Consider the following 15,105-nt stretch of genomic DNA (forward strand, 5'->3'; position numbering starts at 1 on the left):
AATCAGGTTGCCTTAGGCTTTTTGTCTCATTGCAGAGGATTTACTTCAGGAGAACAGTATATTTTTGCATGCTGCAGCATCATGGTTATTGCTTCCGTATTTCCAGAAAGGGCTGAGAAGGAATTCTTTGTAGAGAAGGGCACTGACAGTTAGCCTTGAAAATATTCGAGTCCATGGACCAATAGTCTGAGACATGCTTAGGGAGCTTCATTTTTATTTCCACACTTGAGAAGATCTGCTGTGTCCTTCACGCGGTTCATTGTTTTCCCAATATCCTGTTGCTATGTCAGCTTTAATACAGCTTCTGATAGTAGTTACCCACCCTAACCAGTCTAGGTTATATAACAAATACGAGAGTTACATTGCATATTCAGTCACATTTTGCTACATGATAAGAGCGTAAAAGCAGCTAAGAATGAATTGCTTCGTTCACCCCCACTGCCCTTAATTGTAATGTGCAAAATCATGAGCTGGTTATGCCGATGAGGCAAGAGTAAATATAAACCACTGAAAAGGCATGGTCCCTCCCCCACCCCTCTAAATTGGAAGCATTTTTATATTCCCAGTATTTTTAGTCAATAGATTATCATCATTACAGATATTATCTGTTACCATCATTGTAGAACAGAGGTGTTGCGACAGGGTGCTGGGACAAATGTAGTGTTCAGTATCATTCTAAAACTCTCAAGCTTTTGATGAAACATAGTGGCCTCAATCACTCCTCAGAGGGGCCCTTTGTAAGACCTAATTAGATCCCATTAAAGAATTGTGCACAAGGTGTACATTGGACATGCCAGCACCAGCAATAGTCTGTTTTTGATTGCGGCTGGCATAAATTTGATAAATAAATTAAGGAGTGCACCTTGGCCTCCAAGATTATATAGCACAACTACCTTTCTCAACATGCTAAGAATACAGAAGTTTTTACCTCATGTTGCATATGAGTGTTTAACGGGAGAGTTTTGCTGAGAAAAAAAAAAATAGTCAAGAATAGAGATAGAAGAAACATAGAGGCCATTTCTAGGTAGGTTTTTTATCTCTTTAGATTACGCAGGCTTTCACTTGGGGTGAACGTTAGCCGTGGAGTGTTCTCTAGTTCAGGTGAGGGGCTTGTGGCCTTCCTGATAAAGTTGAACAGCTTCCAAACCATTGGCCCTGCTGGATGAGACTGATAGAAGCTAGGGCATAACAACACCTGGAAGATCACATGCTGAACTACTCTAACAAATTATGGTTTACTCTGCTACCTTGTATGAAGTTTAGAACAGAGCTCAGTTTAAAAAAAAAAAAACAAGCAAAAACCAATTTGCTACTTTGAAGACAGCATTCTTTATAATTTGAACTGGAAAATAAATCAGGGTAAATCATAGATATAAAATAAAGTAGCTATAACAAATTATCTGAAGGATAGAAAGGGCGCAGTTGCTTGGCCCTCTAAAATCTATCACCAACTTCTTTTCCTCGGCCGAGAATGGAACTTGCCCTGTCAGATGCCAACCAGGCTGTAACTTGTTTTGCTGCACATGTTACTATGCAACAAAGCTGTTTTTACTTATTTGCTTCCCTTGGGCTGTTTCACAACCCTTACTAACATATGCTGTTCTTTCTCTTCCCAACCCCCAATCTAAACATCTGATTTGTATTTTTGAGTTTGAGATCCCTTTTTGCACACTGTGTGATTAGCTTTCCAGTATATCATCTGCACATTCTATAGGAGATAAGTCCAGCCCAGTCTCCCTATTGAGATTCCTTAAGGGCAGCAGATGTAAACTTCCACACTGAATACAGTCTGCCATAAACAATAAGTTCAGAAGGAAGGGTATTGGTCCTTGTTAATGACAGACCTGTGATGACCAGACTTGCAAACAGAGCTTCCTGGAATCTCAGTCTAAGAGCAAGGAGTGATCCATCATAAACACTACTGAACTAAAATTAATAATTCCAAGAGATGGAGGTCATGTTAGATACAGCATATTTTGATTCATATGTAAAGACAGAAACTATTAACACTGATTAAGGTTCATCTGCTAAAGTTTCAGAACACACACTAAAATATAATGTTTCAGTTGTACATACAGATAGTCCTCACTTAACTACCACAATTGGGACCGGAAGTTAGGTTACTAAGCAATGCAGTTGTTCAGCAAATCATCATGTGACCAGAGCTGATTTAATGACCTTTTTGCAGTGGTTGTTAAGTGAATCACATCATTAAGTGAATTGTGGTCATTAAGGGAATCACACAGTTCCCATTGATTTTCTTGCTGGAAGCCAGCTGAGAAGGGTCACAAATGGTGCACATGACCCTGGGACACTGCAACCATTGTAAGTGTGAGCTGGTTGCCAAGCGCCTGGATTGTAATCATGTGACTGCAGGGGCGCTGCAACAGTCATAACTTCAGGCACCAGTTGTAAGTCACTTTTTTAGTGCTGTTGTAACTTCTAACAGTCGCTAAACAAACTGTTGTTAAGTGAGGACTACTGTAATGGATATTGCTCTACACTTTCATGGTTCTCTATCCTGTTATACTCAGATGCTCATGGTCACTCGTGTCCTAGTCACCTCCCCAGTGGCCTATAGTAATGTGTTCTACACGGGGCTGCCCTTGAAGAATATTCATAAGCTTCAGCTGGTGCAAAATGCAGCGGCACAGACAGTTATGTGTGCTCCTAGAGTGGCACACTTTACTCCACGAGCTGCATTGGTTGCCAGTTTGCTCCCAGGTCCAGTTCAGGTGCTGTTTTTGATCTTTAAAAGCCTTCATGGCATGGGGCCAAATTATTTGAGGGACCACCTCTCCCCAATTACATCTGCCCATCCCATCCAGCAGAAGAAGTATGTTGCGGATCCTGTCTGTTAAGGAGTTACATCTGGCGGCACCCAGGAGACGGGCCTTTTCTGCCATGACGCCCACCCTGTGGAACATCATTCCCCCCAAGGTGAGACTGGCCCCATCCTTGGCAGCCTTCTGGAAGTCCCTCAAAATGGGGCTTTGTCAACAGGCTTGGGGATCTCAAGGTAATGGAAAATTGCTGAGATTGCTATAGTATTTGTAACATTGAAGATGCTCTTTTTTAGTCTTTTTAAACAATATTGATGCTTTTTATTGCGGAATGTTTGTTTTTTATTGTACACCAGCCAGAGTCATGTTTGTGAGATGGGCGGCTACATAAATGTGAGGAATAAAATAAAAATAAAATATCCTGCAATATCAACTTTACTTGTTATGACACTTTATTTGTTATATTTATAGATTCTTCCACAAAACGCTACGTCAATGAACTGCATTTCACTATGGATGTACAATTTTATTATGTCTATATAATTATACTTTATTGCATGAAAAATGGGTTTAAATTATAAGGAAGATTTCAGTTGGACATTAGTGAAAAAATTCTTACCTAATGGTAAGAGCTGTTCAACAATGAAACAGACTGCTTTGGAAGGTGGTAAACTCTCCTTAACTGGAATTATTTAAACAGAGATTGGGTGGCTGTTGCTGTAAAAGTGGATTCCTACATTGGCAGGGCATTAGACTAGATCTCCAAGGTCACTTTCAACTCTTACAGTATATGATTCTGTGTATGGTTCCAATCTGCAGTTGGAGCTCTCTAGTTCAATATCAACTGGGTTCGTAAGGCAGAGGGTGATGGAGATCTTGGCTCCATTTTGGCAGAGCCAAGAATGTCATTTTTCCCTTATTTATAGTTGGGAGCAGTATTTGATTTTGTTTGTGTGCCATCATGTTGTTTTTGACTCCTAGTGACCACATTGATGGATTTTCTCCATGACAATCTGTCCCTAACCTGGTCTTTCAGGTTTTGCAATGGTGTACTCATTGCCACTGTAACTGAGTCCATCCACCATGCTGCTGGTCATCCTCTTCTTCTTTTTCCTTCCACCTTTTCCAGCATTAGAGCCTTTTCCAGATAGTTAAGTCTCCGCGTAATGTGTCTGAAGTAGGATAATTTGAGGCTGGTCATTTGTGCCTTGGGTGAGAACTCTGGGTTGATTTGTTCAATGATCCATTGATTTGTTTTCTTGGCTGTCCATGGTATTCTCAGGAGTCTTCTCCAACACCAAAGTTCAAAGGCATCAATACTCATCCTATCCTACTTCTTCAAAGTCGAACCTTTGCTTCAATAGAGTGTCACAAGGAATACCATGGCTTTCACAGTTCTGATCTTTGCAGGTACAGACACATCACAGTATTTCAATATCTTTTCCAAGGCCATCAAGGTCTCCCTAGTCTAGTGTTAGTCTGCAGCATATTTCTTAACTACTTGTTCTTTTATTACTGATGGTTGATCCTAAAAGGCTGAAGCTATTCACCCCTTCAATAACTTCATTGCCAATTCTAAGGCTGGTTGTTATACCTGTTATCATTAGTTTGGTCATCTTTATATTTAATTTTAGTCCCATTTTTTTCACTGTGCTCTTTGACTTTCAATACTAGGGCTTGCAGATCCTTTGCATTTTTGGCTGTCAGGGTAGCATCATTGGCATAGCTCAGGTTATTGAAGTTTCTTCCTCCAATTTTAAAACCATGCTCATTTTTTTCCAATCCATTTTCCCTTAATACATATTCAGCAGATAGCTTAAATAAATAAGAGTATAGAGCCCTGTCACACCCCTTTGCCAACCTGGAGCCAGTCTGTTTCACCATGTTCTGTCTGTACTGTGGCTTCCTGACCTGTATATAAGTTTCTCATGTGGACAATGAGATGTTCTGGGATTCCCATTTCTTTTTTTAGCAGTTACACCATACTTTCTTCTGAAATGTTGCCAGTTCCTGGGATGCACCTTGCCAGTCACCCTATTGCCTCAGTTGCATCCCTTAAAAAAAAAAAAAAAAAGATACTAGCATTTTAATCTTTCTCATTAGGGTTGTCCTGCAGCACTGACTGAATTCTCATGCAATTAAAGTTTAACTGTTTATAGTGTTTCATTTGTGTGTGTGTGTGCGCACGCATTGCTGTATTTGTAACTTATTCTATACAAAAGTGTTTCAAAAATATTAAAATATGCTGAATGCATAATAGGTAAATAAGAAATTACTCCAACCTTTATTCACTTGAACTATAATCTTGGTGGTCTGTCATTGCTTAATCCCAATGACCCCAGCCAGACTTCATCATGCTTAGATAAGTATGGGAAGAAATTTGTTTTTTCTTCCTTCTGACTTTTAATAGTCTTGATAATGTTGAAAAAAAATGTTCACTTTTTAATTTTTTCCTATATTTTCATTTCTGTATAATGTGATGTGCATACCACTTCCAGTATCTGTTAGGCAGAAGGGGAATCCATAAGCTAAATAAATAAATGTATAGAGGGCTCAGGAGTACTAATCAAATCAACCTGTCTCTTTGGATCAGCCTTCCCACTGATTTTTGCTTTAACCCTTCAAATGAATAAGGAAGATAAAGCATTTTATAATACTGAAAAGGATTGTTGTTGTTCAGTCGTTAAGTCATGTCCAACTCTTCGTGACCCCATGAACCATATCACACCAGGCCTTCCTGTCCTTCACTGCCTCCTGGAGTTTGCTCAATTTCATGGTCGTTGCTTCAGTGATGCTATCGAATCATCTCAGCCTCTTCCGTCCCGTTCTCCTTTTGCCTTCAATCTTTCCCAGCATCAGGGTCTTTTCCAAAGAGTGCTCTCTTCGCCACTGAAAAGGATACCAACTTATTAAGAATGAAGTATTTGTCTTATGGTCTTATAAAGAAAGAGAAGCTTGTTTGCTGGAACACCCAATACAGTGCTTCTCTAATACTTTGTTCCTATCCATTTGAGTAGGTTCCATATCAAATGAAAAACATGCCCATGCTTGTTTTATGCTCCAGAGGTATTTAGATGGCCATCTAAGGGAACAGACTGAGATATTACTCCTAAGCCTTTGGTCCAATTCAGGATGGTAGACCTTCAGTACTTAAAGGTGATTTATCAGTCACACACCTACTTTATTGCATTTGTTTCTCCTTCTGGTGTCTGACCTCATCAATGATCTGTAAGACACCATGAAAAGAATTGTGGCTGAATCCTGATGCCTCTCAGTTTCCACTAAACAACATAATGAGATTAGGTGAGAAACAATCACTGTTTCCCTTGCAATCTATACCTAGCTGGTCCCTAATAACTGATCAATTTTGAAGGACAAGAGATATGGGAGTTACAAAACTGGGAGAGAGGAGAGCAAAGGAATAAAAGCAGGGAGACAGACATGGGTTATACTGTACATTTGGAAGCTTTACTCAAGGGCAAAAATTGGTTAATTTGATGTCCTTAGACTAATTTCAAATCCTAGTTGAGACCCGTGGTAAAGACTACCTATCCCTGCCTGTAGCCTACTGCTTGGAGGAAAGAAGAGAGGATATAAAAAAAAGGGGGGGGGCAAAAAAGAAGAATGAAAGAAAAATGGATGGCTCCACCTACTTTTCCTGTAGCCCCACCCAGTGCTTCTTTCAGTTCCATCTCCCTTGCAGCTCCCAACAGATTCCCCCTGAGGGAATGCAGTCCTCAACAGAGTGTGGAAGTTGAACTTGGTACAAGCAAGTTTTTCCATTCCATTCATATTCCGAGATGCCTGTTTTGAACTTCTACTGTTACAAATGAAAGGAGTAGCTTGTTCTTGAGAAGAAGAAAAAAATCAAATGAAAGGACTTGAAAATACTGTTCAAACAAGTTTTCAGTTTTCAGCCAAACCCATTGTCCGTACATAGTTTGGGCATTTTTCCCCCCAGTATCCACCCATGTCTGTCTGAAGCTTGAGAGGTATGTTGCTGGCACAATGTAAAATGTTTGCAACAGGGCTAGGTTACTAATTGCTAGGTCTGGAAAAAGAAAGCTAGGGCTCTCTGACATGCATGTGTTCTCTCTCTCTCTCTCTCTCTCTCATATATACAACTGATTAATCATATTAAAAAAGACATTTTAAACATGGGGACTGTAGCTAGATTAATATGATTTTGCTTCTTTTCAAAAGAATCAAGAAAGTATCTTCTCCTTAAGTTTCCAGTAGGATTTAGGCTGCAAATATTTCAGAATATCCATCTCCCATTCTGCTGTTTTGACAGCATTAGTCCCAATCCAAGTTGAACAACTGAGAAAATAGGAAAATGGGTAGTCTTGCTTTGGGTTCCATGAGTTGCTGGATACAATGAGATGGGAATACACAACTGAACTGGACCCTTTTGTTCATTAACGAATCACTTTTCCTATCATGGAATCATCAAGTTGAAGGGAAGTCCAAACTCATGCTTAGAATCCACTAGAGTACCTCTGTCAACTGGTGTTAATTTTTGCAGTGGAGGGACAAATAGACAAGCCCAAACAAATATTCTAGGTGATAATTGTTAAAGGGTAGGATATTGCCACACCCATTCCACTATTTCACTCTTCATTTGATTTTGGACTGTTTGTCCTTCACCTTGTAAATATCTTTTAAATACATTTCTAAAGGGCAAAAATGCAAAAAGGAATGTATTACTTCTTTCTACCAATGCTATAACATAATTAGAAAGAGCTGCTTTGATCAGCCATATCATTTCCCATTGATATTTTTGCAGTTAAATTTCATCTCCTTTTAAAGAGCAAAAATGGCTTTTGCTCTTTAAATCAATGAGTACAGGTAGGCCACAGTTTACGAATGAGTTCTGTTCCCAAGGTCTGTCCTTAAGTCGGAACAGTATTATTGTATAATACTGTATAAGTATTATTGTGTAATGAACTTGAACCATTGTTCGACTATTTAACTTGAATTTTGCTACAGTAGGCTCCATTCTTAGTCATGTGTAACCCAGGTGTTCTTGACCCGGAGACTATCTGTATTATGCTGAAAATGTGTAAAGAATCCTCAGTCTAAGGACAGAGAAATATGTATTACATGACAAGCTATTAAACTCACCCAGGGTGCCAATTGAGCAGGTGACACATTTCAGGTTAATTCTGGAAATAATAAAACAGGTTGCTGTAACATGAGTCAGAGATGAACTCAGGCTATGATATACAGTACTTACCACATATCCACGGGGACCCTGCTGTAGCAAGGAAGTGGTATCATCTCTGTTGATGCTGAGATCAAGAGATTCAATTTCCCATTCCAGTCTGTTGTTAGGATAGACTCATAATGGATCCACTTGGTCAGAATTCCATAATGGATTGTGACATCTTGAATGAATACTACAACTCATCTGAAACATGGAATATGACCTGAAGAGGTAGAGGATGGCTTCAATTTGATCACAACTCCTTTTGCATTCTAGAGCGCATGAAGCAAAAGCTCCTGGGTTGTACCAAGTCCTTGTATTATATTCTTGAATTTCAAAATTTATCTCACTCTGCCAAAGCTCCTGAGGGGATTAATTCTTGGCTTCACATAATGTGTCTGCAGATAGGGACATTGGTCTCAAAGCTAAGGCATCATGCCCTATCTTAAACTAAAACACCTTCACACAAGTTTGGTTTTTGTTTTGTCTAAAGGCAACCTAGGCTCCATATTTAGAACTCAACTTGTCAAAAATTCACACTAATATGGCAAAATGTTAGCCAGGTTTTTGTACAGTAAAAATCCAGAAGCCTATCCGGACATTTTGTCACAGGTTTAAAATGGCTTTAAGGACATAGAAGAAGCAAATTGCTTAGTATTGCTGTCTCTCTTTTTTCTTCTCTCTCCAGGCCTGCAAATAATAAAAGCAGCCCACATTTCAAGTACTCTTGATGTGCCTCTCCTCTCCTGTGTTTTTTCTATAGGTGTGGCCATTCCTTTTTCTTCCCACCCTCTGTCACCAGCAGAGCCTTGGAAGGCTGTCAGCAAATCTTCTTCCACACCCCAGAGAAAGGCCGCCCAGAATATTATCCCTTCTGGTGGCGTGAGCTCATGGTAAATTTTCCATTCAGCCCAGCATTTCTTGACTGTTTACCAAGACTCTCCTTTCTAATGGTTATTTTAAGCTCCTCATTCATTTTTATTTTAACTTATTCTTAGTTTCATTTCCTTTAGAAATCCAGTGTACATAGTTCTTTAAAAGGCAAATATTTAGATATGTTGGACCGAGAGAACTTGGGTTTTGGAAAGACTGTTCAGTGAGAAATACTATTCACGGTTTTCTCCCTTTTCCAATAGAGGCAAGTATCAATGGCTGTGAATCAGGGTTTCATGAAGCTTTGAGTCTCAAGAAAATTTGTTTCATGAGGTAGGAAACTTCATGTGAACCTGACCAACTTGATGTTTTTATTGCCACAGAAGAAAGATTTCTCAAGTTTTTGATGGTAATCTCTATCTACTATATGCATTTGTACAGGCATCATATTTGCAAGTGGAAGAATCCATTAATTCATTCAGTGCAAGGGGAATCGTAAAAATTACTGCCTATTTAGAAATGAATATGGGGTGTAAAAGTGAGTGGAACCTTTTCTCTACATGTCATCACCTTCAGGGATTATAAAACTGATGCTTGGGGAAAAGACCTTTGTTCTGGCTCACTGTTTGTAGAATAATTTGCTTTTTTCAAAATTTTATGTCCATCCTGAATCAGAAAAATACATTTTTATATTCTTAGGGCTTTCAAATTATATATCACAGCTATTTAAAATATGCTAACATATTTTATGGCTTTTTAAAAATTTGTTTTAATGTTTTCATGTTGGATATGGTTTAAGTGTCACAGCTACATTATCTTGAAAACTATAGGGAGTTGCATTAAATGTTTCAAACAACCACACATGTAAACTCAGAGAAAAAGTTAGAGCCATGCCTAGTGGGCAGTTATAACTGTAAGAGGGGCATGCCACTTGCAAGTGTTTGATAGAGACAGTTCTTGCTCCTGAATTAAACTTTGCAGGACATCAGTCATATCAGGTTTACATGCACATCAGTTGTGTCGAAACTGATGTTACATTAGGAGCCTTTGCTAATGCTGGCTGCTTAAGAATTTTGAGGATTGGTCCAACCCCGGGGCACTGGGTAGGGGTTGGGGAAGCTGCACTAGTGATACACTTAAGAGGACTATAGATCAGCATCCAATAAGCACAATAAGGATGATAAGGACAGATGGTTCATTGGAACATAAGGGAACCAAGAACAAAGCCATGAAAACTTATGGGTCACAGGGCTCACGCTGCAAAAGAAGACATTCCGTCTGACAAAACAATATCAAGTGCCGCTTGATATATCAGCCCAGTTTTTACTATTTGGTATCTCATTCTCCTGGACTGGCACAACAGCAACCTTTCACATAAAACTCAAAACATGCCTTAAGCCCCAGCTTCAGCAGCAACATCTACTTTTCAGAACACACTGTACTCTATTCCGTGTGACCACAACAGGGAACAGAGCCATCACTCTGAGCTGGAACTGCAGCATATTGAATGCCAAGTTGGGCTGCACGTGTCTAGGGGAACAGACATGTATTCTGGAAGAAGAGCCAGGACCATAATGTGATCTTGGAGGGTGTTTGATTCAAACAAGGCAACAGGACAAGCTTTGGGGACTAATGGAATTTGACTCGGCCAGGTTCCTACTTGCTCCCCAGATTGTTCCCATGCAAAATCCCAGCAAGCTCTTGCCTAAATATGCCTTTATGAAGTCATAAAAACAGGGTGTTTTCAAAAAGCCATCTATGTAGTTTCAACCTCTCCACTGATGCATGCCAGCCAGTTAACCAGCGTGCCATGTGAATGTACCAGAGAGTGTTCAGAGGATAAATGATTGTGAAGCAAAGAGCAGCTGACTGTACAGACACAACACGGGCATTGCTTGAACTAAGATGTGAATCTGAAACCCTGCACAGCTCCAGGGAATGGAGTTTTCAAAGGTCTGTCACTCTTAATTTCTCAGGAGAATTGCAAATGAATGATGAAATAAGCCGTTAATAAAATATGAAATCAACATAATGTATTTAATTATTTCTCAAATTTGTATTGGCCACCCATCTCACAAAAAGTGACTCTGGACAGCATCCCACACAATTAAAGAAACCAGTAAATATATTTCAAAAATCATTATAAAAACTATAAAAAGCCCAAGAACATAAGAGAATGATGGTAGCTGCAGTAAAGGAGCCATCACAAGATCTCCCCAGTCCTCTGGGACCTCCAGATGGCATAGCCAGGTCTTGAGGGGCTTGCGAAACGTTAGGAGGGATGGAGCTAAGCCCACTTCTGAGGGAAGACGATTCCATAGGTGGGCACCACTGCAGAGAAGACCCACCTCTTGGGACCCGCTAAATGTAGTTCTCTGGCAAACGGGATCCGCAGCATGCCTTCTCTGCCAGATCTGATGGGACGGGCAGATATAATCAGGGAGAGGTGATCCCTCAGATAGCCTGGCCCCATGCCACAAAGGACTTTAAAGGTCAAAACCAGCACTTGAACTGGATCCGGAAGCAGACTAGCAACCAGCGCAGCTTGCGGAGCAGAGGTGTAACGTGAGCTGTTCTAGAAGCACATATAACTGCCTGCGTTTCTGCATTTTGCACCAGCTGAAGCTTCTGGATACTCTTCAAGGGCAAATGAAATAGAAACCATTATAAGGCATTCCAGCAACTTCATGCAGCAATAATAGGTGACCCTCTAGTTATTGAAATATAAGATACAGGACTGATATAGGAGCAAAAAATCCAACTTCTACAACGAACAATGAAATAACAGTGAAAGCAGAGATGAACAACTGAAAGGCGGGGAGATGATCAAAGACATAATTAAGACAATGGTAGCAAAAAATAGTATTCAACAACAGAAATATTGTCACTTGGCATTGGCCTTTCCATTCATTATTTGTCCCTGACAAATAAAAAAATTATTTTAATAAATCATTTTTACTGATTTTTTTATTGTGTTTGATAGTACAGTTTCCTTCAAGTTGAGCTCAGGAATTCATGGACATATCCATATAGTTTTCTTGGTTGTGCTACAAAGGCCAACAGCCTTTTTCTGGAATGCTTTTCTACTTCCCTAAAATCCTGGGATTTTCTGGTGGTCTCCCATTCAAGGTGGGAGTCCTTGGATCAGGTCCAACCCCAATTAGCTTGCCAAGGTCAGTCAAGGTCAGTTAGGTGCTACCACTTATCTGGACATCCAGTAAGTATCAGTGTATTTACTGAAAGGAAGATTAAGGGTGTTTCCTTCAAATGAAGTGGGGGGGGGGGAGTTGCTTTATGTTTGCTGATATTTCCTTCCCTTCTCAGTGCAATTACTTCCTCTTAACCTTATCCTGTTTATTGTTGGTCACACAGTCAGCCAGTAGTTTAGACTGGATTTGGTGTTTTTATCCACCTATTGAGTCCTTCCCAAGCATCTGGGATAGGCAGATGTTGTTGTTTGATGGTGTTAAAGGTATCGTTGCAGGATATAAGCTGTTCCAAGTGAAGCTCCCTTTTGCAATTGACTGATGGTGATTTTGTCAATGCTGGTGATGTTCAACCAGATGTTTTGGGCTTGCACCCGAGGCACCTATTACTATTGGTACTATCCTTGCTCTCTTTTGCCATGGTCATTCTACTTCTATTTGCAGGTCTTTATATTTTGTGATTTTCTCCAGTTCTTTCTCTTCTCTTCTGCTGTCTCCAGGTATTGCAATGTCCACCATCCAGACTTTTTTGTCTTTCTTATCAACAATTATTAAGTCTGGGGTGTTGTGTGGCAGGTGCTCGTCTGTTTGAATTCTAAAGTCCCAGAGCACTTTAGCTTCTCTCTTTTCTATTTCTTTGTCTGTTTTGTGGTCCCACCCATTCTTGCTTGCAGGCAAATGGTATTTCTTGCAGATATTCCAATGCACCATTGTTGCTACTTTGTCATGCTGTTGTTTGTAGTCTGTGCCATCTTCTTGCAGCAGCAGCAGCAGCAGCAACTGCTATTATTATTATTATTATTATTATTATTATTATTACTACTACTACTACTACTACTGCTGCTACTACTACTACTACTACTACTATTATTATTTCTGCTGGAATGGAAGAGGGATGCATTTGTGTCTCTGTGTGTTTATTCTTGCCTTTTCATCCAGGAGCAAAAGGTGGCATACATAGTACTCCTTCCTACTATTCCCCATAAAAACAACCCTATGAGGTAGGCTGTGCTAAGAGAGAATAATGGCCCAGTGAGTTTTTGTGACTATGGGTGGACTAGAACTTGGATGTCCCCAGTGACTATTCAGCATTTAACCTATATGTGACACTGGCTGTCTGTGGGATGCTGCTATTTGTGTGAGAGAATTGTTAGTATAATCAGAAGAGGAAACAATTCAACACAGAAGCTATCAGAGACATGTTCCCCTGGACCACCACCATCAAAAGAACATATCTCTAATGATCACTTTTGGGAGGTGGCAATGCAAGCAGGCAGGTTCACATGAGATCAAGAAGCAAAAAGAGGGAGCGAATGGAGTCCAAAGTGCCAGTGCAATAGTTTTTAACCACATTCACAAAGCAAGAAAAATGTGTATATCCTGAATACATTGGCCCTGATTAATAAAAATGTTTCACACTGACCCTTGGGACATCATTCATTGGTTCCAGCTTGTTTTCAATGTCTGCCCTCTCTTGTTTTCTTCATCCCTGGATCAGCATTCCCTAGACATCTAAAAGTTTTGGATACAGTTCAAGCTACGTATCTCAGAGGACCATGTGTCTGATAGCTCCAAAACATAACTGGCCATGATTAACCAAATAGAAGCCCTGAATTATCATGGAGTTTCAAACATCGCCAAATTAGCCTAAGGACAAGCCAAGATTTAATAATGGGAGAGATAGTGTTATAATGTCTAAAGTGAGCCAGTGTTATAATGTCTAAAGGTACACAACACAGTTATAAAGCTTCCAGTTCAATCCTGTCCCATACTGGTTGTATTTATGGACACAAGGAAAAATGTTAGCTCTAAGTTAAATGAATTAAATCAGAATTTATCCCAGAATCCAACTGGATTGAAAAGGAACAAAAGTCAACTGCCAAGTTTGGCTACACAAAGCAAAACATATCTTAACCTCTGGAATTTATTACATGCACATAAAAAGCTGTGATACACAACATTTCCCTAACTCCAAGGACTGATGCCACAGCATATACACACTGGTTTGGCACCTGCCTTTTGTCAGAAAGAGGAGGGAGAGAGTGACTTTGAGCCAGTAGGATTTTCAGTACTAGTATTGACAATAGTGTAAAATTATTTGGGCCCAAATTTCAGGCAAAATCATTCTGTGAATGTGAGGAATATGCTAGATCCAAATACTATCCGTAGTAATATCTACCTATATACTATCTACGTAGCTCATTCAGTGTGGTCACTGAAAAGACAAGTGCCATTCATTTAATGATGTTTTCTTTTGTGTAAGCACAGAACTGCAACCTTCATCAGTTTCATAAGAGCGGTGTATATAAGTGAAACAGTGCAATATATTTCAATTAAGATTCAGTATCACTCCCCCCCCCCACCTATGCTATAATTATCTCAAGGAAAACAAGGAACATCTGCCACCCCAAGAAACTCTACTGACTATGTGTGATATGGTTGCAAAAAAGGCAAATGTAATTTTTGGTTGCATCAATAGAACAATAGTTTCCAGATCATGAAGGATTCCATTCTTCACACTTTAAGAAAGCTTCAGATAAATTGTATTGGTTTCAGAAAAGGATGATGTAAAGGACCAATGGACTAAAAAATGAAGATCCATGAAGAAAGATTGAATGAGCCAGGTATGCTGAGTCTTAGTAGGAATAGAATGGAGGGGTATATACCAGCTTTTTCAGGTTCCTGAATGGTTGATGTGTGGAAGAAGACTATCACCTGTTCTCTGACATTTCAGAGTAAGGGATATCTGGGACTAAGTTTAGGAAGGCAGATTTCAGCTGAGTATTAAGAAATTTTCCTAACAGGAAGAGCAGATTGACAATGAAGGTAGAGAAGTAATGATTGCTTTGTTACTGGCAGTATTCAGACAGAGGCTAGACAGGATCCTGGAGGTTGAACTGAATGGCCTACAAGTCTGCTTCCAATTGCTAGGATTTTATGCCACTTTCCTCTACCCCATCTTGCTTCCACTTTGATTATGTGTGCCTTGCTATATTAGTTCTTCTTTGCCCTCCTAATGGCTCTGAACATTTATTCC

At 39.7% G+C, this 15,105-nt stretch overlaps 1 protein-coding gene and 1 long non-coding RNA gene across 11 annotated transcripts in view; both read right to left on the reverse strand.

Annotated features, from left to right (window-relative positions):
• Window positions 1-15,105, reverse strand: part of FGGY (FGGY carbohydrate kinase domain containing) — a 304,303-nt gene that overhangs the window by 227,131 nt on the left and 62,067 nt on the right. The gene's annotated exons all lie outside the window — the stretch shown is intronic.
• The window catches only part of LOC148214179 (uncharacterized), a 38,374-nt gene continuing 30,137 nt past the window's right edge, over window positions 6,869-15,105 (reverse strand). The window contains exons 4-5 of the long non-coding RNA XR_015798330.1: window positions 8,020-8,212; window positions 6,869-7,948 (exon numbers count right to left, since the gene is read on the reverse strand). This is a non-coding gene — a long non-coding RNA (uncharacterized LOC148214179). The remainder of the gene's footprint in view (window positions 7,949-8,019; window positions 8,213-15,105) is intronic.

This window comes from Python bivittatus, unplaced genomic scaffold, assembly GCF_059951505.1.
Source record: "Python bivittatus isolate LINGU-HERP-01145 unplaced genomic scaffold, Pbiv_v1 ctg000700_np1212, whole genome shotgun sequence".
NCBI classification, from domain to species: Eukaryota; Metazoa; Chordata; class Lepidosauria; order Squamata; family Pythonidae; genus Python; species Python bivittatus.